General features: G+C 36.4%; 1 long non-coding RNA gene across 1 annotated transcript; it reads right to left on the minus strand.

Annotated features, from left to right (window-relative positions):
* Window positions 1–2,800: 2,800 nt before the first annotated feature.
* LOC125965429 (uncharacterized) lies at window positions 2,801–12,142 on the minus strand. The gene is made up of 4 exons (XR_007479303.1): window positions 12,119–12,142; window positions 10,534–10,627; window positions 8,992–9,027; window positions 2,801–2,987 (listed from the first exon to the last, which is right to left on the minus strand). It is a non-coding gene; the product is annotated as an uncharacterized LOC125965429 (long non-coding RNA).
* Between the last annotated feature and the right edge of the window lie 13,143 nt (window positions 12,143–25,285).

The raw sequence follows: 25,285 nt of genomic DNA on the forward strand, positions 1-25,285 counted from the left end.
TACTAATAAAATTCTTTTTATCTGTCATCCCCACATATAGTTTGGTTTCATGATCATAATTTCAATAAATCATTTTTATTGAATTATTTTTAAAAGACTATAATTTTAAAAATAAAACTCGATTTCAGCTTTCGAAGTTATAATATCACAGTATCTGTAGTTGCATTTCAGTATTACAATGTACTTCTTGGGTATTTTAGACTTAATATGTTTCACTAAATTTTTACAGCAAAGTAACAAGATAAATACAGGGTAGCTACTTTGCATTAAAAATGTTCTTCCTTGGTAGTTGAATGGGGGAAAAGCTAAATGCAAGGCATAAAGTATATTTCTCCTCCAATGTGGGCTTTTGTTTGGTTTATATTGTGATTTCTTTTTGTTTGCATTTCTGTCTCCTCTGTACAAGGCAGTGAATTCTCAAATGCAGAAAATGGTAATTACTATTTACCTAACATCTAGCATAATATCTGGCACGTGTGTGGGAAAATATTTGCTTCATATCATTTTGTGATGACTTTTAGTTTAACTATAATTTTAATATAGATGTAATTTAAATCATTTTACAAGATATTCAAAAGTTTTGGGCTGATCGATACCATCTTTAATTCTAAAATATTGCCCCATATGCCATGGGGCTTAGAGGTTAGAATGGTATTATCCCTGCATCCCAGTCATATTTCCAGTCTGTTGCTGGATGGTGGGGACTCTGTAAGCAGGGAAACTAAGTTGGAACCTTAGTATTTGTCTAGGGGAGTAGCAATAAAACTCAGAAATAGTATGATGGAAATAGAAAGATACTAGACTGAAGGGAGATGGAGATGAAAAACTCACATGTATTTTGCAAGTGATTTGATGTTGAAGATGAAGGGGCGGTTAAGACAAGAATTACGGATTTCCAAGTCTGGGTAGTGGAGAATGATGGGGTCCTTATCCGGGAAAACAGGGAATGGCTCTGTATGCAGACCTTTCTCATTAGTTTAAATGAATTTGAATTTGAAGCAACAGCAAGTGGGAAAATGTACAGAAAGGGTGAAATACCAGAAAATTTGCACCTTAGGAGGTGTGTAGGATTTGAATATCAGATTTGAGAGTTATAAAATGTTGTAGCTGAACAAGAACTGGCACAAAGCTTAATTTGGTAGCTGAAGAAAATGAGTCCCAGGAGAATGAAGTCATATGGCCAAGGTCCCAGAGATGCTGTCAAAGTGAAGACTGTAATCCTCATCTCTTTTCTCAATAGCTTCTTCCCCATTTTCTTACCTGTAAATTGAAAATATATGTAGGAACAAATGTAACATTTTTGGTGAGGAGTACAGTAAAAAGAGAGTCCAGAGGGCTATTTTAGATGTGAAAAAGAGAAAAAGGAACACTGGAAATGTTGGATAATATTATTTTAAAAATCAAGAAGAAAGGGACTTTTGATCCTAACTTTTTAGGCTCTGGCAGTTTCATGAAACTTTTATTTTGAGTAGTCAAGCTTAGGTTGTGAAATATTTGTTCTTCATAAAGTGTTGAAGTGCTTTCCGTAATTGAAATTCTCTCATGGATTTGAATTTTCTCATAAGTTTTTCATACTAAGCCCTTTTGATAGAAACCATAACAACAAAACCACAGCATAACCTTTATAGTGGACTTATACAAATCTAGAGAGCCATGATAAATCGTTGATTGTTTTCTTTTTGAGAAAGATTCTCTTCAACGTGCATATTAAGCTGTTATTTTAATCCACAAAAATTGACAAAATTAGAGTAAAGAATTTGAATAAAATAATTTGTTTCAACCACAAATGGATAATTCTCCATGTAAGAAGTGTACAGTATTTAATAGGTCTCCTCTTACCTTCCAGGTGGATCTTAAGCAACCAATTGCATGATTGTATTCTAAATCCAGGTATATGTAATTATTGTGAATATCCTTTTAAAGTGTTTTCTTTACTCGTTCCTTTTCCAATAACAAGACCAAACAACCATTATAGCCTTCATGTATTTCTCTGGAAATTAAGTGGAGAAAATCTATATAGCTCTAACTTCTGTTGTTTCTCACTCTCACCCGTGGAAAGCAATAAGAGATTCCTGATGTATTAATTAATGATAGGTAGCACTTGATTGCTATTCAGTTAGAAAGCTCTTTTGTCCCATATAACGCTCTGAAGAAAGAAAGAGGGGAGTGAGAGAGAGAAAGAGTAATTGATTGAGATTAAAATAATTATTTCAGTCTGGGAAATGTGCCATTTGTTTTATTACTGGAAAAGTGATCCACTTAGAAACAGTTGCCAAGTCTTCCTTTCCTGAAGCTGATATATGGTTTCAGGTACAAGAAATACACGTTTTTTAAATGTCCAGAAGACCACTAGATTTAACTGTCCTTACATGGAAAGAAAATAATAGTAAGCACAAAAAGATGTAACTATTGTCACATTTTAGAAATATTTTAAAGTGATTTAAGAACTTTCATGTAGAATCCAATTCAAACGTAGATATTAACAATAGTGATACTTGCCTTTGTACAACCGAATAATCAAGAGATGGGTAGGATGATGACAAATATTATTGGAGTTTAATAGAGAAGCTGGGGTTGAGTAATTCATAAGTAAAGAGGCAAGAAGCTGTGCTCCATGATGAAATGGCTGAGTCAGGGACAACTCCTGAATACCCATTTTCTGGTCTGATTCTATCACCATTCCCTTGGATCAGTTTCTGTCACTATTTAGGTGTGTATTATTTCTGCATAATAACTGACCGTTAAATGTACAACTTACAACAACAAATATTTATTTATTTCACATAGTTTCTGAGGATCAGGAATGTAGGAATGAGGTAGTTCTTGTTCAAGATCTCTAATGAGATGCATTCAAGCTATTGGCCTTGGCTGTAGTCTGAAAGTTAACTGGGGCTTGAAGTTCCAGGCTCACTTGTGTTACTGCCATCAGGAGACTTTAGTTCCTCACCACAGGATCCTCCTTAGGGCTGCTCCCAATATGGCTTTCCCTAAAAAGAGTGATCAAAGAGAGAGCAACAGAAAGAACACCCGAGATGGAAGCCACGCTGTTTTCATAACCTAATCTTAGAAGTGACTTCCCATTACTTCTGCTGTGTCTTGTTTTTAGAAGTGAATCACTAAATCCAGCCCACACTCAAGGGGATGGGAATTAAGCTTCACCTCTTGGGCTGCGGAGCAGGGTATATCAACAAATTGGTAGACATACTTTAAAACCACCACAGGGCTTGCAGACATACTTCTCCATTTGCTCTCCTTTGGGTATCTTTTAGTTCAATGGTTGTTTCATATCTTCAGTCTACAGACTGATATATATATACATATATATGTATATATACACACACATATATATTAGAATCTTTAGAGTACTTGGTGAGTAGCTAAGGATATAAGGAGTGGTGATAGTGATGATGATGACCGTGCATATTTATATATTCATTAAAGCTTACTATGTCACAGTCACTGAACTAGGCACTTAAGAACTAAGCATTTTGTTAATTTGCCCAACAATGCTATAAAATAGATACTAGTATTCCTGTTTTAGATAAAGGAACTAAAGAACAAAAGTTAAGTAACTTAAGTTGAATAAATTATAAGTGGCAGTTTTAGAATCCAAACTCATGTGATTCAAAAAGATATATATATATAGGTAAATATATGTATATAATCTGATTTTACAAAGTTGATACTGATTTTAAACTTGTAATTCTTAAATGATACATATTTCATTAAAAAAAAAGTGATTTTCTTCACTTTCCCTTTAACTATGATCCCACTATGATAGTTTGAGGTAGTGCAGGCTCTCTTTAATATCTTTCCTTTCTTGTTTATTTGTTATCTACAACTCTTGGATGTCAGGCCATTTTCTTCATCTCAAAGGGCCTAGTGTTAGGAAGAAATCCTTATTTTGATTGAATGTGGATAGTATCTGAAAATGTGGCTAAATTTCAGTTTTTCTTGTTTGGTTTTTTATTTGTTTATTTTTGGCTGCGTTGGGTCTTTGTTTCTGCGCGTGGGCTTTCTCTAGTTGCGGCGAGCAGGGCCTACTCTTGGATTGTGGTGCATGGACTTCTCGTTGTGGTGACTTCTCTTGTTGCAGAGCATGGGCTCTAGGTGCGTGGGCTTCAGTAGTTGTGGCTCGTGGGCTCTAGAGTGCAGGCTTAGTAGTTGTGGCACACGGGCTTAGTTGCTCTACTGCATGTGGGATCTTCCTGGACCAGGGTTCGAACCCGTGACCCCTGCATTGGCAGGCGGATTCTTAACCACTGTGCCACCAGGGAAGTCCCTAAATTTCAGTTTTAATTGAAAAATCTGGAGTTATACATTATCCAACACTGCTGCAAAGAGAATTCTCAGTAACTTTTATATAAACCTCTCTTTAAAATGTCATGTCTTATCATATTACCTGTTTAAAAACAAAAAAAAACTTAGCAAAAGTAAACAAAAAGTAATTTCATTCAAACATAGAGGGGAAATTCTCCTTGGTTTCAGATACGCACACAAAGTCTGTAAGGTGTACCCCAGAAGGTTCCTTATAAATCTTGCATATTGGTTCCTTTGACCTTTCTTTGCACATGAGGGATTCGTTGTATGCATTTTTAATCTAAATGTGATAGACCAACTTCCTACTGAATTGTGTCAGAGCAGAAGGACACGTACAAAGATGGTGCATCTTACTTAGAGAAGAAAACTCAACATAACAAAATCAAACATGTCCAACAAGGAAAGGTATGGATCTTCAGTAACCAACACAAAGCAAGCTGGTGGCTGAACAGTGGGGTGCTGTGGAAGCCAGGCTTCTTGACAGGACGGTGCTCAGCTGACATGGAGAGGGCCCCTGCTGAGGGCATTCACTCTGGCTTCAGCCAGGGAACTCAGATTAAAAACCCTCTTGGTACTCTACTCTTTCTCTGTATTTCAGTAACTTGTTCAAAAGGCGTGCCTATGGACACACACAAGAAAATGAAAACAAAACAAAAGAAACTCCTGCTGAGAAGGAAAAAAAATTAACTCCCTGCTTTGAAATTTATTTTGAGGAATATCTCAAGCAACCAACTGACTTGATATAAATTGATAAACACTTCAGAGGCAGTTTCTAAAACTGAATAAAGTGTGAGAAGCCAAGAGAAAGAAGCCTCAGGAAAGCCAGTCAGTATGTGTTCACAAGTAATCTCGTTAATCCTTATATCAACTGAATGAAGTCGGTAATAGCATTGTTATTTTACAGATTAGAAAACTGAGTCACAGGATACTCGTTTTTTCTCGTACGTGAAGAGCAGTGATCCAACCCCAATTTCATAGCTAAGGTCCTGATTATTTCCATTTTCCCTTCTCTTTCATCACACATGCCTCAGAGCTGAGTTTAGTGTGGCATTTTGACGGAGCACATATTGTATAACTGAAAATGTAGAGAGGTACATTTGGTTATTTATCAGTCATAATCCAAGTTCAACAGATGTTTCAATCATATAAATATATAGAAACCTAACATTTTAAAGATACAGGTGTTGATATGCTAAAAAAAAGAAGAGTATGAAAATAATCCTTAATTTAACTACTTTGGAAATAAAAATAAATTAAAATGGAATGTGAAAATACAGATGGACAAAGGCCTAGTCTTTGGTACTGAGACTTCTTTGTCTTCAATTTGTTCTTTAGACCTATGTGCGTACATACGTGTACATATGAGTAGTATAATGGTTTCTTCAATGAGCAAGTATTTAAAATTCAGTTATGAGTTGGAGAAACAAAATGACCTTAAAAATGGAGAAAAGTGTATGTTAGACATAGCAGATAAAAGATAGGTGTGAGGGCTAGAATGTAGTACCATCAATATAATAAGTACCATCAATATAAAAAAATCATAAAATTTGACAAATCAGACTAGCGTTAACAAGGTTTGGCTAGTGACTCTGGAAGGGTTTTAGAAGTTTCGACAATCTATTCTTTGATATATAGAGCTAGAAGTCATTGGGTTAGCAACAACTTTTCATAGAAGAGAAGCTGTAAGAAGTAAAACGTTGTATTTGCTCACAAGAACTGAAACTCATGAAGGAACCAGAGATCATCAGAAGAAAATATAAGAGCGAAAGCAACATTCTCTTGATTAGTTCTGTCCCAGAAACCTGAGTACAGCAGGCAGGATACATTTAAGGTAATAGAACCTCCATTGTAGTCTGCTGAACATACGATGGCAGAAGGGACACAAGGAGATTATTAAATTCACCCTTTTTCACCATTGTTAGGGACAACTTCCCGTGACCAAATTGCATCATAACTTTGACCTGTTTTCAATAAAATTCATGTATAATTACTAGTGTTCTGATTTTCATGTATTTGTTCATTTATCTGGGGCACAGGGAAAACAAATGAAAGCTTTCCTAGTTTTATTTTTCTCTCTGTTGTATAATAGCAATAATTACAATTGTTATTTACTTCTAGCTAAATTTCTCTGTCTTCATTTTATCTTCATATTTATCTAAAAATAACATACTTGCATAATAAAACTTAGTTGAATATAAAATGATATTTCATGGGACAGAAGAGAAGTTTAGTTCTCTTTTTGGACTTCAGCATTCAGTTGAAGTCTGGGGAATAGTCACCATTTATGCTCATTTTTAGTTGCATTTCAGAAAAATCTTAAGAACCCTTGAACCAAATGGAAGCAGACTTCTTCAACAGCAAAAGAATTTGTGGATTAATAACCTTTTTTGTTCTCTTTTGAGTAAAATAAAGTTTAAAAGAACTCCACGAATTCTATGTTGAAAATTCTTAGAATATTGGGGTTTTTTGGTAAGCTTTTATTCTGCTAATTACTTAGGAAAAAAGCCACAGGAATACAGCACGAGAATAACTATAGCAAGAGAATTAGGTAAAAAAGAATTTATAGAAATTCAGTGGAATGCAAAGAGAATGTGTAGTGAGATGATTGTGGCTATAGGAAGCCTTTCGGCCAGGAAGGAGAGAGCAGTCAGCAAGTCTTCAAGCCCTTGATTAAGTGTCTGCGTCTGGAAACTGGAAGACCAAATGGGTCAAAATGGTTGGTTTCCACTTAATTTCTTTCTTGGAGCCAAGCATTTGTAAAGATGATTGGCCAGAGGTAATTTGTGCAAAGTGATTCCAGTGAACGAAATGAAATGCCAGAGATGCTGGAAAGGGTAAGGCAGTCATATTCTGTGTGCCAAAAGGATCCATCTCCCACCTTCAGAGGTTTCTTCACTTCAGCGGAAAAATAAAAAGTGAATTTAAAAGGAAGGACTACTTAGAATTAATCATTTTGATTCTTTTTAACATCTCTCTGAGGACACATGAATGTCCGTGGCATTCAAGGAAAGACAAATTAACTTATGCTTTTCTTACTGCTCTTACTGAGAGCGTCTTACTCTCCTAAGAGCATCTCTCTCCTTTCGGGGACACATTGACTGACAGTTTGCTCCCATTGCCTCCTTTTTGTCCCCATCCTGTGGAATCCAGGCAGATTTTTCTGTTTAAAGGAGAACTCTGATCAGTGAACAATGACAAGGTATCCTTTGGTGAACATCTGTGATTTTCCAGGCCCGATACTAGGTGTTTTACAAACACTCTCTTCTTTAATCATAACAGCAACTCTGCTTGGCAGTGTGCTATGTTCATTATGAGCTGGTACTCAAAACCATGCTGAGGTTTTTCCTGGTGACAGAGTGGTTAAGAATCGCCTGTCAACGCAAGGGACACGGGTTTAATCCCTTGTCCGAGAAGATCCCACATGACACGGAGCAACTAAGCCCGTGCACCACAACTACTGAGCCTGCTCTCTAGAGCCCATGAGCCACAGCTACTGAGCCCGCATGCCACAGCTACTGAAGCCCACGCGCCTAGAGCCTGGGCTCTGCAGCAAGAGAAGCCCCCGCAATGAGAGGCCCGTGCGCTGTAATGAAGACTAGGCCCTGCTGGCCTCAACTAGAGAAAGCCTGCGTGCAAAAATGAAGACCCAGCGCAGGCCAAAAAATTAATTAATTAATTAATTTAATTTAATAATAATTTTTTTAAAAACATGCTGAAATTCAAAGAGAATCCAAAATCCATAGCCTGTCATTCAGGGTTCTCCCTCCTTTGTTCCATCTATTGTTTTATTAATTTCCACCATTTCATTTCCTATTATATTTTTGTCAGATTAGTCTATTTCCTCCTCCTGAAGTATGTAACCTGTGCTTCCCTAATCGTATTTCTTCTTTCTATTCCCATGATATGGCATATCATCACTCAAAATATCGTACTTTGACTAAGCCTTCCCTGAGTCTCTCTTATGGTACATGCCAGTGTCTCTCTTGCTGTGGTTATTGTAAATATACAACAAATTACAAATTTGACTAGGAATTGCTTCATAGCAAGGACGCTCTTTCAGGGAACATGTATATTCAGCTGTTTGTACCTTCCATTCTCATTGTAGGAGCTTGCCCATGGAAACTTCTCACTAAGTTTGTATTGAATGAGGGCCCGCTATCTGCAAAGCACTTCCTAATGTAAGGTATTATTCTATATGCTGTGAAGGCAAGAGAGAGTATAAGGCAAAATCTGTATCCCTAAATAATTTATGTTCTCTCAATAAGTCAGATGTCATAAAGCACAGTCAAATAAGTTGAATATCCCCAGTAAAAAAAAAAAAGACATAAGTGCAAAAATGAGATAGATGTTCAAGAAATTCAAAGGAGGGGATAAGACAATACCCTGGTTGGTCTGGACTACTTCAAGGAAGAGGCTGAACTTGAGATCAGCTTGAAAGATAAATCACATTTGAACAGGTGGGGAAAGATGACGTGCCAAATGACAGGAAAAGTCAATGGTGGGAGTGATCCGTATGAATACAGATGGGATGAAGAAGAGCAGATTTGAGTTCTAGGTTGAAGCATTCAGACTTAGCTTCACGGATACTGGGCATAGGTCCAGGCTGTTAATTTACAAAGGAAGGCAACACAGTAGTGATTATAAGAAGTAGCTTTGGGGTCAGATACCTACCTTAGGAAACTTCCTTGGTATTTATTGAGTCTTTCTCTGCAAAATGGAGATAAAGAGGGTTCAACTAGGTTGTTTACGTTTACAAAATGCATATAGAGTCGTTAGAAGAAAATCTGACGAATGGCACTCCAGTATGCAGAAAACATTAGCTTCTACTAGGTATTTGGGCATGTCAATCGAACAGTTGTATATGTGACAGTTTGGAAAGAGTAGTCATTTTAGGCAGGGAATCTAGTTCAGTGTTAGAAAGCTAGCGCAATCTTGACAACAGGGGAATGAAAATTAAGGGATTTGTATGGTGAGTATTACAGTAAAACTATCAACAGGGTTGCTTATGGTGAAAAGGGGTGATGTGATATGTCAAGGAGAATGCGAAGTTTTGAGCTTGAACAACAGAAAACAGGATAGTAGCACTGGTTGAAACCAAGAGAAATGGAAGCTGGATTTAAGACGTTTGATGCCACGTAGTGCGGTGTTAAATTTGAGGTAGCCTCACACACACAAGTCTGTCGATGAATGTCTGCTGTTGATGGGCAGGACTAGTGGGGTGTTCCACCTTCCCCCAGCTTTTGGCGAAGTTGTTTTTGCTTTTATTTAAATAAGGATTACTTATCACACACAGTTGTTATTTATACCCAATTTAGAGATCCTATCATGAAAGAAAATGAAAGAAAGGTAAATAAACTGATTTTTTTTTCACTTCAACCCAGGATGTTTGTTCAGTTTCAGTTGACTATTCTCTGTCCCTTTAATGTGGGTTTAGATGCAATTTGCCTTTTATCCAGAGGAGACACTGAGTGTTATATTTCACAATATTTTTATTTCGCCCATGACATAGCATATTGGTGAAGATAAATAATATTTTTTAGCAGGAACAGTAGTTCTCCATAATTCTATATTGGCCCCAGTTCTTTGAGAACTTTGGAATCAGATCCAATTGCAGATACAATTGTTTGTGTTTTGTAAGAGTTTCATTAAGACAGACTTTTAATAGGGCTTGTGGTAAACTACAGGGAACCAGATCTGTATTTGGCATATCCAAAGACATACTTCTTGAAGCCTGGTGTACATTTCTTTGCTAACCATAAACTTTATGCCGTTTGGCTCTTTGTCACCAAATGTCATATAGATTCTGATAACCTGAGTAAGGTCATAAGAATGTCCTTTGCCTTCTCTTCACTGTAAAATTAAAAATCCCGGATGTTTAAAATATATGACCTTGATGCCAGTATAGCCTCAAGTTCTCAGGATTAGGATTGGATTAAGTCATTTTGTATGTATTCCAAGTACCCTAAGACCCAGATTCAACCCAAATGATTAGAGAGTGAAGCCTGAGTTGACTCAGGATTATTCTTAGCTTTAAAGCTAATGGCTTATGACTGTGTCTAGTTGACGGGGCATGTGGGGTAATATCATTCACAGCTTAACTGCAGAGGCAGAAAGGATCTTATCTTCAGCAAGAAAATAAATGTACCTAGGGAAAAAATAAACAACTGGAAGCTGCATGTATGGTTAGCATGTGTAGTTAGAATACCAATTCACCTGTGGTAGGAAGAATTTTAAGATGGTCCCTAAAATCTCCACCACCTGGTGCACATGCCTTGTATAATCTTGTCCCCTTGAGTACAAGCTGGACCTGTGAAGAAGATGGATTAGCACTCCCTTGATTGTGTTATGCTGTAGGGCAAAAGGTAGTTTGCAGATGTAATTAGTTTCTTAATCAATTGACTGAGTTAATCAAAATAGAGATTATCCTGACCTAATAAGGTAAACCTTTGAAGACAAGAAACGGGAACAGATACTGTTCACAAGTTGGCCTTAAAAAGGCAAACTCCTGTGTTTTGGAGAGGGCCATATGGCAGAGAATATGGCTAGAGGCCACTAGTAGCTGAGCACCTCAGGGCTATAACCACAAGGAACTGAATCCTGCCAGCAACCTGAGTGAGCTTGAAAGAGGTCTCCAAGCCCTACATGAGAACAGAGTCTAGCCAATACCTAGATTTCAACTTTTGAGGATTCTGAACAGAGGACCCAGTGATGTCATTTCCTTTATTTCTGACCAACAGAGACTGAGATGATAACATTCATATTGTTTTAAGCCACTAAATTTCTGGTAACTTTTTATACATCAACAGAAATTAATATGCCCCTCATATACTCATTCTCATTTTATTCTATAATTTATATTCTCATTTAATCCCCAATTAATAAAGCAGAAAAAGCTTTACAGAAATAAATTAAAATGTTCCAAAGTTGTATTTTAGACATATTCTGGTATAATAAGCTGTGGACCAGCAGTCTGTGGTTGACAGCAATAGCAGAAGGCAGATTATCAGGATGTACAGTGTTGTCCATAAAAAAATATATATTTATCATGATAGCATCATTTTGGAGCTGGACTCAACAACCTTGACTAAAGGGGCAAATAAGTATTGGTTCAGTCCACTCTTCTTCTTTTTTTTTTTTTTAAACATCTTTTTTGGAGTATAATTGCTTTACAATGGTGTGTTAATTTCTGCTTTATAACAAAGTGAATCAGTTATACATATACATATATCCCCATATCTCTTCCCTCTTGCGTCTCCCTCCCTCCCACCCTCCCTACCGCACCCCTCTAGGTGGTCACAAAGCACTGAGCTGATCTCCCCGTGCTATGCGGCTGCTTCCCACTAGCTATCTGTTTTACGTTTGGTAGTGTATATATGTCCATGCCACTCTCTCACTTTCTGCCAGCTTACCCTTCCCCCTCCCCATGTCCTCAAGTCCATTCTCTAGTAGGTCTGTGTCTTTATTCCCATCTTGCCCCTAAGTTCTTCATGACCATTTTTTTGTTTTGTTTTTTAGATTCCATATATATGTGTCAGCATACGGTATTTGTTTTTCTCTTTCTGACTGACTTCACTCTGTATGACAGACTCTAGGTCCATCCACCTCACTACAAATAACTCAATTTCGTTTCTTTTTATGGCTGAGTAATATTCCACTGTATATATGTGCCACATCTTCTTTATCCATTCATCTGTTGATGGACACTTAGGCAGTCCACTCTTCTTGAACCTGTCCACAGCCACCCTGTACCCACCGTCCTGCCATAGGTGACTTTTGTGCACCTAGGAAAAACAGTTACCTGAGTAAAATTGGAAGAATAGTGTGACTCTGCACCTCATGCTCCAAAGGTGTCCTCTAAGAAAGTTGGACTTAAGAGGATTGAGTTGCCTGCTGTTATCATAAAAGAGAGAATGTTGTGATGGAGGGTAGAATGGTGATGTCATCACACTGAGGGAAGGGCTGAGCAGTGGCTGGAAGCAGAGGTGCAGTGCTGTGAGCAGCAGTCTGGGGCAAGTTTGCAGCCCTTATCTGATAGAAGCTGTAGCAGAGAGCAAGCCGTAATGAGCAGCAGGTCAGCTGGCATTTCTGGCAGAGCAACTGGCAGTTACTTGGAGCACAGTCACAAACAGCAGCCTCAGCACCGGCCAGAGCTAAGCAGGGGCAGCATCCTGATTTTATCCCTGGGAGCATGTGGGACACTTCTTCATGCATAGGCCATGGGTTATGTGTCGGGGTTGAGGGAAGGGGAGGGGCATGGCTTAAAAGGGGACTGAAGTCCAACCATTTCACCAGTGAAGCCTATCAAACTATCAAGTTTGAGTTTGGATTTTTAAGGTGGCATTTGTTTACCTGCTGTCTTTGCAGTCTAGAGGCACTGGGTTGTACTAGCTAAAAAATAATTTTACCAGGGCAGTTTATTCAGGTGTTTTTTATTTCCATGCAGCTCTCTTCTTGCTGTAGTGAAGATGATTTAAGCCATAGTGCAGATGGTTTAAGCCACAGAAAATGAATATTAATTGCAAGTTTCTAGAAACCATAGAAATCTGTAGATCACTTTTGCTTCTTTTCAGATTCCAAAGGGCAAGAGAATAATGCTACTATCATCTTCCTAACCTCCCGTCACATACTACTTTATACTCAGCACATTTCTAAAGGACTTAAATATTCCTTTATTCATTTTATCTTGTTACATGGCTTTCTGTATCTCTTAGCATTCTGCTGCCATTTCTACTTTCCATTTAGTGGGGGAAACTTGATTGCTGTTTCCTACCCTGCTTCTCTTTGACCTCTTGTCAAGATTTCCATCTTGATATTCCTTTCAGATGGCATAGCTCTTCACTTCCTAACCACTGATATGAATGAATCGCGTGATTCAGTGCTTATCTCAGATCCATCTCTTTTGGGAAATTGCTTACCGTTGTAACATGCATTAAAGGTTGGCTAGATATTTTTCTGTCACGACTGTATTTTAAGCCTACTCTCGTTTTTTTTTAATTAAAAAAAATCAATTGATAGTTACTTTTGTTTATGCTAGCATGAAAGTTTCTCATGGTTTTGTGATCTATACATTTCTCCCTTTTAAAGCTGGAATTCCGCACCGATCAATGTATGTTACCCAAACCATTCCTTTATTAGTTGATCCTTTCTTATTTTAAAATTATACTTATGTCCTGTACTATGTATTTATATACTACTGTAGATGTGTATAGATATACATCTATCCACATATATACATACAGACATATTTTCATAATTTTAAAGAAGATGCAGCTTATAAAACTATTGATAATTGTGCTTATAACAAAATAAAAGTACTTTTTAGTTCTTTCTAATCTGAGCTCATTTATAGTTTATATCCTTTTAGAAACAGAGAAGAGGCTGCTATTTCTTAAGGTAGGAATGGTAATTTTGCTTATGTGAACATTGTCACTGTTCATGTTTAATAATCCTTCTTTTATAAATGCTAACATTTCATTATTTCCATCATATAATATCCGAGTAAGTCCCTGGCTGCCTCCATGGATGTGACATTGCAGAGTTGTTAAGAGGGCAGGCCCTGGAGTCAGATGGGCCAGGTTCAAATTTTGACTCCATCCCTCGCTGATGATATGAATTGGGGTATATAACATAACTCCCCCCATCTCTCAGTTTCTTTACTTGTACGTAGGAAATGATAATAGAGTACTAGTGAGGATTAAATGAATTAATTCATGTAATGTCCTTAGAACAGCACCTGATACATATTTATTGTTTGATAAGTTTTAGCATATATATGTAATTGATCCATACTCATATATGTTATGAATTTCACCCTTGCCCTGGAGAATGTTAACTACAAAGCAAATAACAGAGTTTTCGTCTTGTCTGTAGTTTAATGCTAGGCTAATGTCAGACTGTCTATAAGGGAAGTGTCTCAGATTCTTTTATGGCTTTTGTATCCCAGAAGGATTTAGTACTTTTTGATAAATTGTCAGAGCTAAATACCAGTGGTTCAGAATATACTGCACTTTGAGTTAGAGTTGCAGAGATTGCTGTTTCCTTGGAGCTTACTTTAGGCGAATGTCACAAAACAACAAGCAACTCCTAATAGATGCCTGAATCCTCAGTAGAACATATGAGGCAGACTGTTTTGATTTCACACAACTCAGTGTGAGAATGTTCTTCCAAATAATGAACTCAGGTCTGTATTCTTACAGCTTCATCCAGAGTTCTAAGTTCTGAAGCTGCATGAAACAGGACTGAACCTTAAATATATATGAAGACTGTTACCAAGCCTCACCATTCTCTTCTTTAAAGTGAACTTGTCTGGTTAAGCCTCAGAAGCCCCAAACTGGTCACTTTCTGTTTCCCCAAGACACTAATTCATTCTGTCCTGTCCTATTTGGAATTGGCAATAGGTTCAGTATTCAGTTTTCTAGTCTCATGTTATTATAAAATCAAATTAGCTCATGGTCTTTTATTCAAAAGATTTGGAATCATACTATCTGTATTCTTTTCAGTGTAAGATAACTTTCAGAGTGGATATAAAACACTGCAAGTCTTTACTGTTTCAGAGATTTATACATCATACTTTGAGTTTAATTATGTGAAATCATAAAATACACAAAATTGTAAGATTTGGATTTCCTTTTCATTACAACCCTTGTAAGTTCCAGATCTGATTTTGTCTTTCAAGTAGAGTATGTTGCTTGATAGTTATATAGGTATGGAATCCCAAGAAAAAAATTATTTTAAAAAGCCTTAATGATTAAAGAATGAATGTTTTAAAAGTGGCTGTATGGCTTAATGATATAAACATTGGTGAGTGTTGATATACGTAACATTTCTGTACTGTATTCACTTTATGAGAAACACAATTTGCAACACATGCTAGATGACTGTAGTAACCTAAAAAAGCAATTAAAAACTGTTGAAAGAAATTTTATTATTTAAGAAAATTATAAGACAACAGTGTAAGAAGGTTGTATGGTCTAGACAGTAGTAAAGAGTAATGGTGTTAACATCAAGAATTTTGGCTGAGCTTCCCTGGTGGCGCAGTGGTTGAGAGTCTGCTTGCTGATGCAGGGGACACGGGTTCGTGCCACGGTCTCCGGGAAGATCCCACATGCCGCGGAGCAGCTGGGCCCGTGAGCCATGGCCGCTGAGCCTGCGCGTCCGGAGCCTGTGCTCCACAACGGTAGAGGCCACAACAGTGAGAGGCCCGTGTACTGCCAAAAAAAAAAAAAAAAAAGAATTCTGGCTTTTTACTCTCCCTTATATTAACATCTGTGCTCAACTTTGTAAAATGAAATGAGTGAACTAATGACCCCAGAGCTTTCTTCCAGTCTTAATCTCTGTAGTTCTAAAGGGTTCACCTCCATTTAGCTTGAATTTGTAAAGTTTGGAGATTAAAATGATATGTTAGGCTGTTGAGAAGGCTGTTGAGAGCAGTCTCAGCATACACATAAAGATATGGGTGGGAGGTAAGTATTTTCTTTGTTAACTCTCAAAGTAACAGTGGGTTTATGGTTTTTTCCTGAACACTCAGGACTGAACATCTATGTAAGGATAGGCGCATTTATCATCCTTATTCTGTGTTGATAATTATTGACTAATTTTAATTAATACTTGATTGAGCACAATTCTATATAATAATAGGTATTTTTTTCCTAAAAATGTCTGAGTACAATTGAATTTAACCCCAAGATTTGAGAAGTCTTATTTTCTGCCCTTCAGTGTAGAAGTAAATGATCCTTTCTTCACGGTGAAACGTGGAGAAAGCCTTCCTTGGAGCACACACACTATTTGTTTTAATGCAGTGGTTCTCAGATTTTATTGTTTATAAAGATCTCAGGGTTAGATTGTGGAAATGCAAGATTAATAAAATTATGAATATCTAGTACTTCAAAATGATTTGAGATTCAATCTGAGGTGTAAGGTTCAGAAACCTACATTTTTTTGGTATTTTTTTTAAATTGAAATATAGTTGATTTGCAATATTGGGTTAATTCCATGTATACAGAAAAGTGATTCAGTTATACACATATATATATATTTTCTGATTGTTTTCCATTATAGGTTATTACAAGATACTGACTATATATAGTTCCCTGTGAATGTAGTTCCCTGTGCTATTATAGAATAATGATTCTTTTCCATTATAGGTTATTACAGTATACTGAATATAGTTATTACAAGATACTGAATACTGTTCCCAACAGTAAATTCTTGTTGTTTATCTATTTTATATATAGTTTTGTGTATCTATTAATCCCATGGTACTCCTAATTTATCCCTCCCCCCCTTCCCCCTTTAGCAACCATAAATTTGTTTTCTATGTCTGTGAGTCTATTTCTGTTTTGTAAATAAGTTCATTTGTAATATTTTTTAGATTCCACATATAAGGGATATCATATAATATTTGTCTTTGTCTGACTTACTTCACTCATTATGATAATCTCTAGGTCCATCCATGTTGCTGTACATGGCAATATTTCATTCTTTTTTATGGCCGAGTAATATTCCTGAGTGTGTGTGTGTGTGTGTGTGTGTGTGTGTGTGTGTACACATCTTCTTTATCCATTCATCTGTTGATAGACACTAGGGTTGCTTCTATGTCTTGCCTATTGTAAATAGGGCTGCTATGAACATTGGGTGCATGTATCTTTTTTAATTAGAGTTTTCTCTGGATATATGCCCAGGAGTGGGATTGCTGCATCATATGGTAACTCCATTTTTGTTTTTTATAAGGAACCTTCATACTGTTTTCCATAGTGGTTGCACCAATTTACATTCCCACCAACAATGTAGAAGGAGTCTCTTTTCTTCACACCCTATTCAGCATTTATTATTTGTAGACTTTTTGATGATGCCCAGTGTAAGGTGATACCTCATTGTAGTTTTGATTTGCATTTCTCTAATTATTTGCGATGTTGAGCATCTTTTCCTGTGCCCGTTGGCCATCTGTATGTCTTCTTTGGAGAAATGTCTGTTTAGCTCTTATGCCTATTTTTTGACTGGGTTTCATTTTTAATAAACACTAAGTGATTCTAATTTAGAAGTGCCATATTCTGAAAAATACTGTTAAACTGCCTAGATTATGAAAACAAATTTAGGTTGCACGCTGGTTCCAAATTCATTGCCTATAAATTATAGTATTAAAATATCTCTTTATGCTAATCACAACAGCTACCCAACAGAAGCTACATGTCTTCTCACACATGACTTGAAGCATTTAAGTGCTTCAAGATTTCTACTAGATTTCAGTGCTACTAGATTTGTAAAAGTATAGTAGCATTTGTATATTTGACCTGAATATAAAAAAAAAACTAGGAGTAAGATAAAATAGTTTAGAGAGCACTTAACCCCAACATCTTTCTTTTAGTCAACTCTGTCTTGTTTTTCAGAAAACTCACAAATTTTTAAAAGCATTTATACCTACTGACAGCCTTTTTCACCCTTCATCTCTGCAAATAATTGACTTAGACAGCTTTGCAAATGCCTGCCTTTCAAAAACAGACCCAAAAATGTCTGACTGATGGAGACAATCACAAAAAGTCCACATACACAATGGAAATGCAGTGTTGGGGGAAATAGATCAACTCAATAATTTTATGCTCATGTTTTAAGATTAAAATAGATTCTTCAGAAGTTTCCCTTAGTTGCCCCCAAATAGAAGGTTATCATTTTTTATTTTTTCATAAAGGTTGTAGTGAGTCTCCTCAACTAAAATCAATAAGTAATTTTGACAGAATGTCACAGACCATTAAGGATCTCATTCTAAAATCCTTCTCTAGCCACTTTCGTCTCCATATTCCCTGACTGCCCGATGGGTAAGAAGGCATCCCATTTATTCCACAGTCTTTGTGGCCCTCTTTAGGGTTTGAACGCATTTGGGGATTATTTGCGATACTGGGGGAAAATAGTGTTGAAAAAGGTCAACGTTTTTATTAGCAAAGGCATGCTCTTTCCTGTAGTTATGAAATTATGATGGCAGTGCAGGAAATACTGAAACACTTCAGGAGATTTTTAGGTGTGGAGATACTGAGTTTACAACTAGGATGGTTCTGATTTGGCTCTTTCAACAAATAAAAATAGGATACTGTGTTTTTTAAAAATCAAATGTGGAAGCGCAATTGAAAATAATTTAAAATGTTTAGATTTGCCAATTTACACTTACGTTACCGTGCTGTGGTTGGACCATTTAAATGCCATTTGAGGTAATGTATGTACCTATGAAGTTGTTCGACTGATTGAACAAAATTTAACGCCCAAGCGTGAAATTCCTCCTCATTGGCAATGCTTCTACCTTAGTGCACACTTGCCTGCCAGTTATTTGTATTAGAATTGCACTCAGTTTTGAGCCAGTTGACCTTTGATTTTATGTGGATGAGCTGTTATGCAAATTTTGACCTTGATGTTGCTTCCTGGCCACAAGGGAGAATTTTTGTTCAGCCACTTGATTCTTTTGTGTCTGGATTAATGCTTGAGTTGATTCTTTGATTCCTACCTTAGGACTTATATCTGTTTTATTTTAGTTTGTTTTAAAATAATGTCTAATTTATTAAATATTTCAAACAATGTTATAATATTGAAGAAAAGTACTTGTGAAAGATTATAGTTACTTCTGGGCCTATATATATTATGCCATTCCTTGAAAAGGAAAACATGGGGGGTGGGAAACCACTATCTCTAGAAGCTTGGTTGGATTTGCAATATGAAGGTGAGCTGTATGACATAAGAGCATTTCCAGGACTTGGCTTTGCAGCTTTCCTTTTTGCATAGGAGTTCTCCTAAGAATTGATTTTACCTATTTTAGAAAGTTTTCTCTTGTCTTAGTAACTTAGAATAATTTGTTATACCTGAACTTGTTAATATTTTATAACCCTTCTGAATCATGTAAAATATCATGTTTCCCTCTTGGCAGCAACTACTGAAAATTTTAGAGCCAAAATTAAGATTATCCTGTGGTTCTCTAACTGATATTTGCAGACATGCAAGGTTACAAGCAATGGCTAAATGTTTCTCTTCCTTTTGGGATACATAGTGAATGGTCCATGAGAATTGTGTTCACTTATATCTACCTATTTTTCATAGATTCTACAATGCATATTTTTTGCATTTTAACATTTGTGAAGTGGAGATGTATTTTATGATTTGGTTAGAGTTTATTTGACACTATTTTTCTTTCTCCGGGATACATAAAGTAGTGTAGTCTTAATATAGATGCTATCTTAGATTCAACAAAATAAAATATTACAATAGTATTGTTTAGGGAATGCTTATTAGGTTGAAAACAAGAGTTACTGAAAACTCAAAATGACTGGGTGGATTTAGAAGGAATTTGCAGACTATGATACATATTCAGGTAACTCTAAAACTTAGCTCAGTTCCTTGTTTTCTGTGAAACTCACTAAGTGTTTTATTTTCTATTTGTTTAAGTGATCTTACCTGAATAATATCTGATCTAATTCTTCTATTCCTTCTTCCTTCCATCACTTCTTACTACCATCTTACCTTCCATCCTTCTCTCCATCCATTCCTTTCTCCATTCGTTTCTGTCAATATTCACAAATATTTAATAAGCACATTTCATGTTCTAATGACTTGCTAGTTGTTCGAATATAATTTTGAGCTCAGTATAATCCTTGATAGCAACAGGCTTGTATTGAGTTTGCAAGACAGATAGGAAAATGTTGTGTAATATTTTACAGGAGTGATGTAGAAGGGAAGGTATATTATTTATCACAGGGTGAGAAGGGAAATGATTTGGTGAGGATTAGTCAGGGTCTCAAAGGATAAGAAAGAAAATATTCAGATGAAAAAGTAGATAAAATGTGCCTTAGGAAGAGGAAATTGCATGAAAGAATAGGGAATGTACAGAAAACTTTAAGCAAGCTAAGAGAACTGAATACTGAATGTCAATTTGTGATGCTGGCAAAAGAGGCCAAAGAGGTAATAAGACCAGATCATGAAGGGCCCTCTACATTTTACTGGGGAAAATGCCATCCAGACCGTTTTCTGTATAGCACTGTGAACCCAACTTGAGAATTATTTCTAGGACATTATTTGCCTTTAAAAAAATCACTCAGGCAGGAGCATGGAGAATTAATAGGAAGTGTAAAGGTTAAACTGAAGTCAGAGACTCCAATTTGGAGGATGATGTAATAAATTAGATAAGAGATGATTAGTACAGAAAAGTAAATAGGGTTGAACTATAATTACATGGTACAGTTGAGAAGATTTGGTGACCAGTGATATACGTGGAGTCCAGTTGAGAGGGAGGAGTTAAGACCATCCCTGTTTGTAGCTGGTACAGCTGGGCTCAAGGTTGTCTAACACTCAACAAGATAGAGACATAGGGGGAGCAGTTGTGAAATCAGTGAGATGATCTTACTTTCGTTTGGGGTCATGGTGATTTTTTTAATCCCTGTGGGACATCGGTATTTTACAAATATGAGCTTGAAATGAAACCATTAGAGATACTGTACTAAACATGTAGCATGCAAAATGTCACTTAAATATCAATATTATTCTAAGTCAGACTGTCAGTGTTCCCTTTTTACAGACACAAATGTTGTCTTAGAGAAGTAATATCTTAGCTCAAATTTCTAGAAAGAAGTGGAGATAGTATTGAATTTCAAAGTTTCCAACTCTAGAGCCTTTGTGTTTTTTTGTTTGCTTATTTGTTGGTTTTGTTTTTATTACGACTTTCTTTTTATAGAGCAATTTAAGTTTCACAGAAAAATTGAGGAGGTACAGAAATTTTCCGTATACCTTCTGCCCTCACACATGCACGGCCTCCCCCATTTTCAGTATCCCCCACCAGAGTGGTACATTTGTTAGAATCATATCTACCTTGACACATTAAGTTACCCAAAGCCCTTAGTTGGCATTACAGTTTACTCTTGGTGTTGTACATTCTGTGGGTTTGAACAAACGTATAATGACATGTATCAATTATTATGGTGTCATAAAGAGAACTTTCACGGCCCTAAAAATCTTCTGAGCTCCACCTAAATAGTCCCTCACACCCCCACCTCCAGATAACCACTGATCATTTTACTGTCTCCATAGTTTTGTCTTTTCCAGTTGGAATTGTATAGTTGGAATTACAGTTAGAATCATTTAATTGTAGGCTTTTCACATTGACTTCCTTCACTTAGTAACATGCATTTAAGTTTTCTCCATGTCTTTTCATGGTTTGATGGCACATTTCTCTTGAGCACTGAGTAATACGTATTCCATTCTCTGGCTGTACCACTGTTTATCTGTTCGTCTACTAAAGGACATCTTGGTTGCTTCCACGTTTGGGCAATTATGAATAAAGCTGCTGTAAACATCTGTTTGCAAGTTTTTGTGTGGATATAAGTTTTCGACTCCTTTGGGTAAGTAACCAAGGAGTGTAATTGCTGGGTTATATGGTAAGAGTATATTTAGTTTTGTAAGAAAGCACCAAACTGTCTTCCAAAGTGGCTGTACCATTTTGCATACCCATCAACAATGAATGAGAGTTCCTGTTGCTTTACATCCTCACCAGCATTTGGTATTGTCAGCGTTTTGGATTTTATTGTTTTCTTTTTAAATTAATAGACTATTTTTAGAGCAGTTTTAGATTTTAAAAAAATTATCAGAAAGTGCAGAGTTCCGGGCTTCCCTGGTGGTGCAGTGGTTGAGAGTCCGCCTGCCGATGCAGGGGACACGGGTTCGTGTCCCGGTCCGGGAAGATCCCACGTGCCGCGGAGCGGCTGGGCCCATGAGCCATGGCCGCTGAGCCTGCGCGTCCGGAGCCTGTGCTCCGCAACGGGAGAGGCCACAACAGTGAGAGGCCTGTGTACCGCAAAAAAAAAAAAAAAAAAAAAAAAAAAAGAAAGTGCAGAGTTCCCATATCCCCTGTCTCCCTTTTCCAAACTGCCCCGGTTTCCCCTATTTTTAATATCTTACATTACTATGGTATATTTGTTATAATTGATAAGCCAATACTGATATATTGTTTTTCATTCATGGATCTTAATCTGGGTGTTGAATCTAAAATGTCATCTCCAAAGTCAGGATTACTTAAATTTCTCCTGTGTTATTTTCTAGGAGTTTTATCATTTTGAATTTTACATTTAGGTCTTTGATCCATTTTAAGTTAATTTTTGTAAAAGGTGTAAGGTCAGAATCTAGGTTCATTTCTTACATGTGGATATTCATCTGTTTTAGCACAAGTTGTTGAATATACTATCCTTTCTCTATTGAATTGCCTTTGCTCCTGTGTCTAAAAACAGTTGTCAGTATTTGCAGGGGTTTATTTCTGGGCTCTCTATTCCGTTCCTTTGATCTATTTGTCTGTTCTTTCACCAATACCAAACTGTTCTGATTACTATAGCTTTACAGTAAGTCTTAATGTTGTGCAGTGAGAGTCCTCCAACTTTATTCTTCCTCTTCTTCTTCTTCAATAGTCTGTTGGCGATAGTAGGTCATTTGCCTTTCCATGTAAACTTTAGAATCATTTTGTTAATATTCAGAAAATAAATGTTCAGGATTTTGATTGAGATTGTGTTAAATATGTAGATCAAATTGGGAAGAGTTGACATTTTAACAATGGTATATTATCTTCCTATCAATGAACTTGAAATATCTCATTTATTTAGATCCTTTTTTTTTTTGATTTCCTTCATCAGAGTTTTATGGTTTTCCTCATGTAGATCTCATATATGTTTCTTATATTTATACCTAAGTATTTCATTTTTTAGAGTGCTAATGTAAATGGTATTGTGTTTTAAACTTCAAATTCTAAAAGTTCATTGCTAGTATGTAGGATAGCAATTGACTTTTGTATGTTAGCCTTGTATCCTGTGACCTTGTTATAATCACTTAGTTCCAGGAGTTTTTTTGTTTATTCCTTGGGATTTTCTACAGAGATAATCATGTCATCAATTTAAAAATATGGCTTTATTTCTTCCTAATCACTATACTTTTTATTTCCTTTTCTTGTCTTATTGTATTAGCTAAGATTTCCAGTACAATATTGCATAGAAGTGGTGAGAGGTGATATCCTTGCCCTGTTCCTGATCTTAGGGGGAAGCAGAGAGTTTTCCATCATTAAGTATGATGTTAGTTGTAGGTTTTTGGTAGATGTTCTTTATTGCACTGAGGAAGTTTCCCTCTATTCCTAGTTTGCTGAGTTTTTATCATAAATGGCTATTAGATTTTGTAAAATTATTTTTCTAGATCTATTCATATGATCATATGATTTTTCTTATTTTGTCTGTTGATGTGATAGATTACATTCATTGATTTTGAATGTTGAACCAGACTTTTGAATGTTGAACCAGAATAAATCCTACTTGGTTTTGTGTATAACTCTTTAAAATACTTTGTTGGATGTGATTTGCTAACATTCTGTTGAGAGCCTATGTTTAAATCACTCCCTTATAGTATTCTAGAAGAGAAATTTTAATTTGGGAGTCAACAGTATATAAACGATAGCTCTGGTGTTAGAAGCCAAGAAATGATAGCAAACAGATTAATAGTATCATTAATAATAATAATGGCTTATATTGTTTAGTGTTTTTTTTTAATGCCAGGCAGTGTTGTATATGGTTTAAAAATATTTACTCTTTAAAAATGCACTGTTAGTTTTCTGTTATATTCATCCCCATTTTACAGATGAGTTAAGGTTAAACTACCAGCGAGTTAAGTAGTGATCCTGGGAAGTATGTTTTGAACACAGATTGTCTCATTCTAGAACTCAAGCCCTCAACTACCATGTAATAGTAACAATTGTAATTCTCTGTCATAGACTGGGAAAAGCAAAAGACTAAGGCCTGAACTTTGGGAAAGCTTTATATGTGGGTTATCAAGGGAAAGATTATATGAAAAAATATAATCTTTGATTTGGAGGATAGGTAGGAGAGAATGGGGACCGGAATTTTTGTACCATCTCTTAGCAATAAGCTGAGGAGACCTCAATTAATCTTATTTTGTTATATAACACTTATTGCATCATATTATCAGACCGTAAAGTGCTTTGGATCATGTTCTGTGAGGTCAGTGGGTTTATCTTTCACACATTTCATCGTTCATGTCATCACTGCCAGATTCCGTCAAAATATTAGAGAGTGACAGTGCAAGCTGGAAGTTTAGCATTGAAGTTTAGCATTTTCTTCTCTTCCTTAAGAGGTGAACTTGATGACTCCAGGTGAAATTAAGATAGTGAGAAATCAGCAGCAGGTGGCTAAGTCAGCTTCATCAAAGTACCAAAGAGTACATTATTGTCATTTGGGAGGACAGTCAACCATGAGTAAGCCACCTGTTCTGAGAGCTTCCATATGCAGAATACTTAAGTTCCCCAACTGTGTAAAAGTTTAAGGTAAGAAATGTGTTATGATTAAAATGTAAGTGAAGCATATGTTAGATGGTCAAATAAGTGAATTATAGTTGTTTCAGAATAGTTTTCTCATCTGTCATTGGAAAAAGCAGAAAGGAGTATGTGAAGTTTTGCAATACTGTGCTCTTTAAGCCATGAGAATGAAGGGTGTGGAGAATGTAAAAGCTATCATAAATAAAGGAGGCAGTAAGAATCTCAGAACGTTTCACAAACTAATAATTATTACCTCTAAGGATATTCTGCCAATCAGCTACCTAACTGTCTTCTTTGGGGAATACTGTTTTGCTTTTAAATAAATTTGCCAAATTGCCTGCAGTATTAGTGGGAAATGGGGTGGGGGAAAAAGAAAATATTTTAATTGTCTCATATCTCTAGGGATGGTTTGGTTTCTGTCTGACCTGGGGCATGGATCAAAACCCCAGCTATCCAAGGGAGTAGCTGACTTTGTTTCTGGGCAGAAGATCCTTAAAGAAAGGATCTGATTCAACGGTGGTTTCCTCTTCTAGGTAGCAAGGTAACTTATTCTAGGGCATCCAAAGTGATCTGTCCTTATAAGTACTGTCTGCACTATGGATCAACAACTCAAGCAAGCCAGCAACATGTTTATTAAAG

Source organism: Orcinus orca, chromosome 9, assembly GCF_937001465.1.
Source record: "Orcinus orca chromosome 9, mOrcOrc1.1, whole genome shotgun sequence".
Taxonomy (NCBI): domain Eukaryota; kingdom Metazoa; phylum Chordata; class Mammalia; order Artiodactyla; family Delphinidae; genus Orcinus; species Orcinus orca.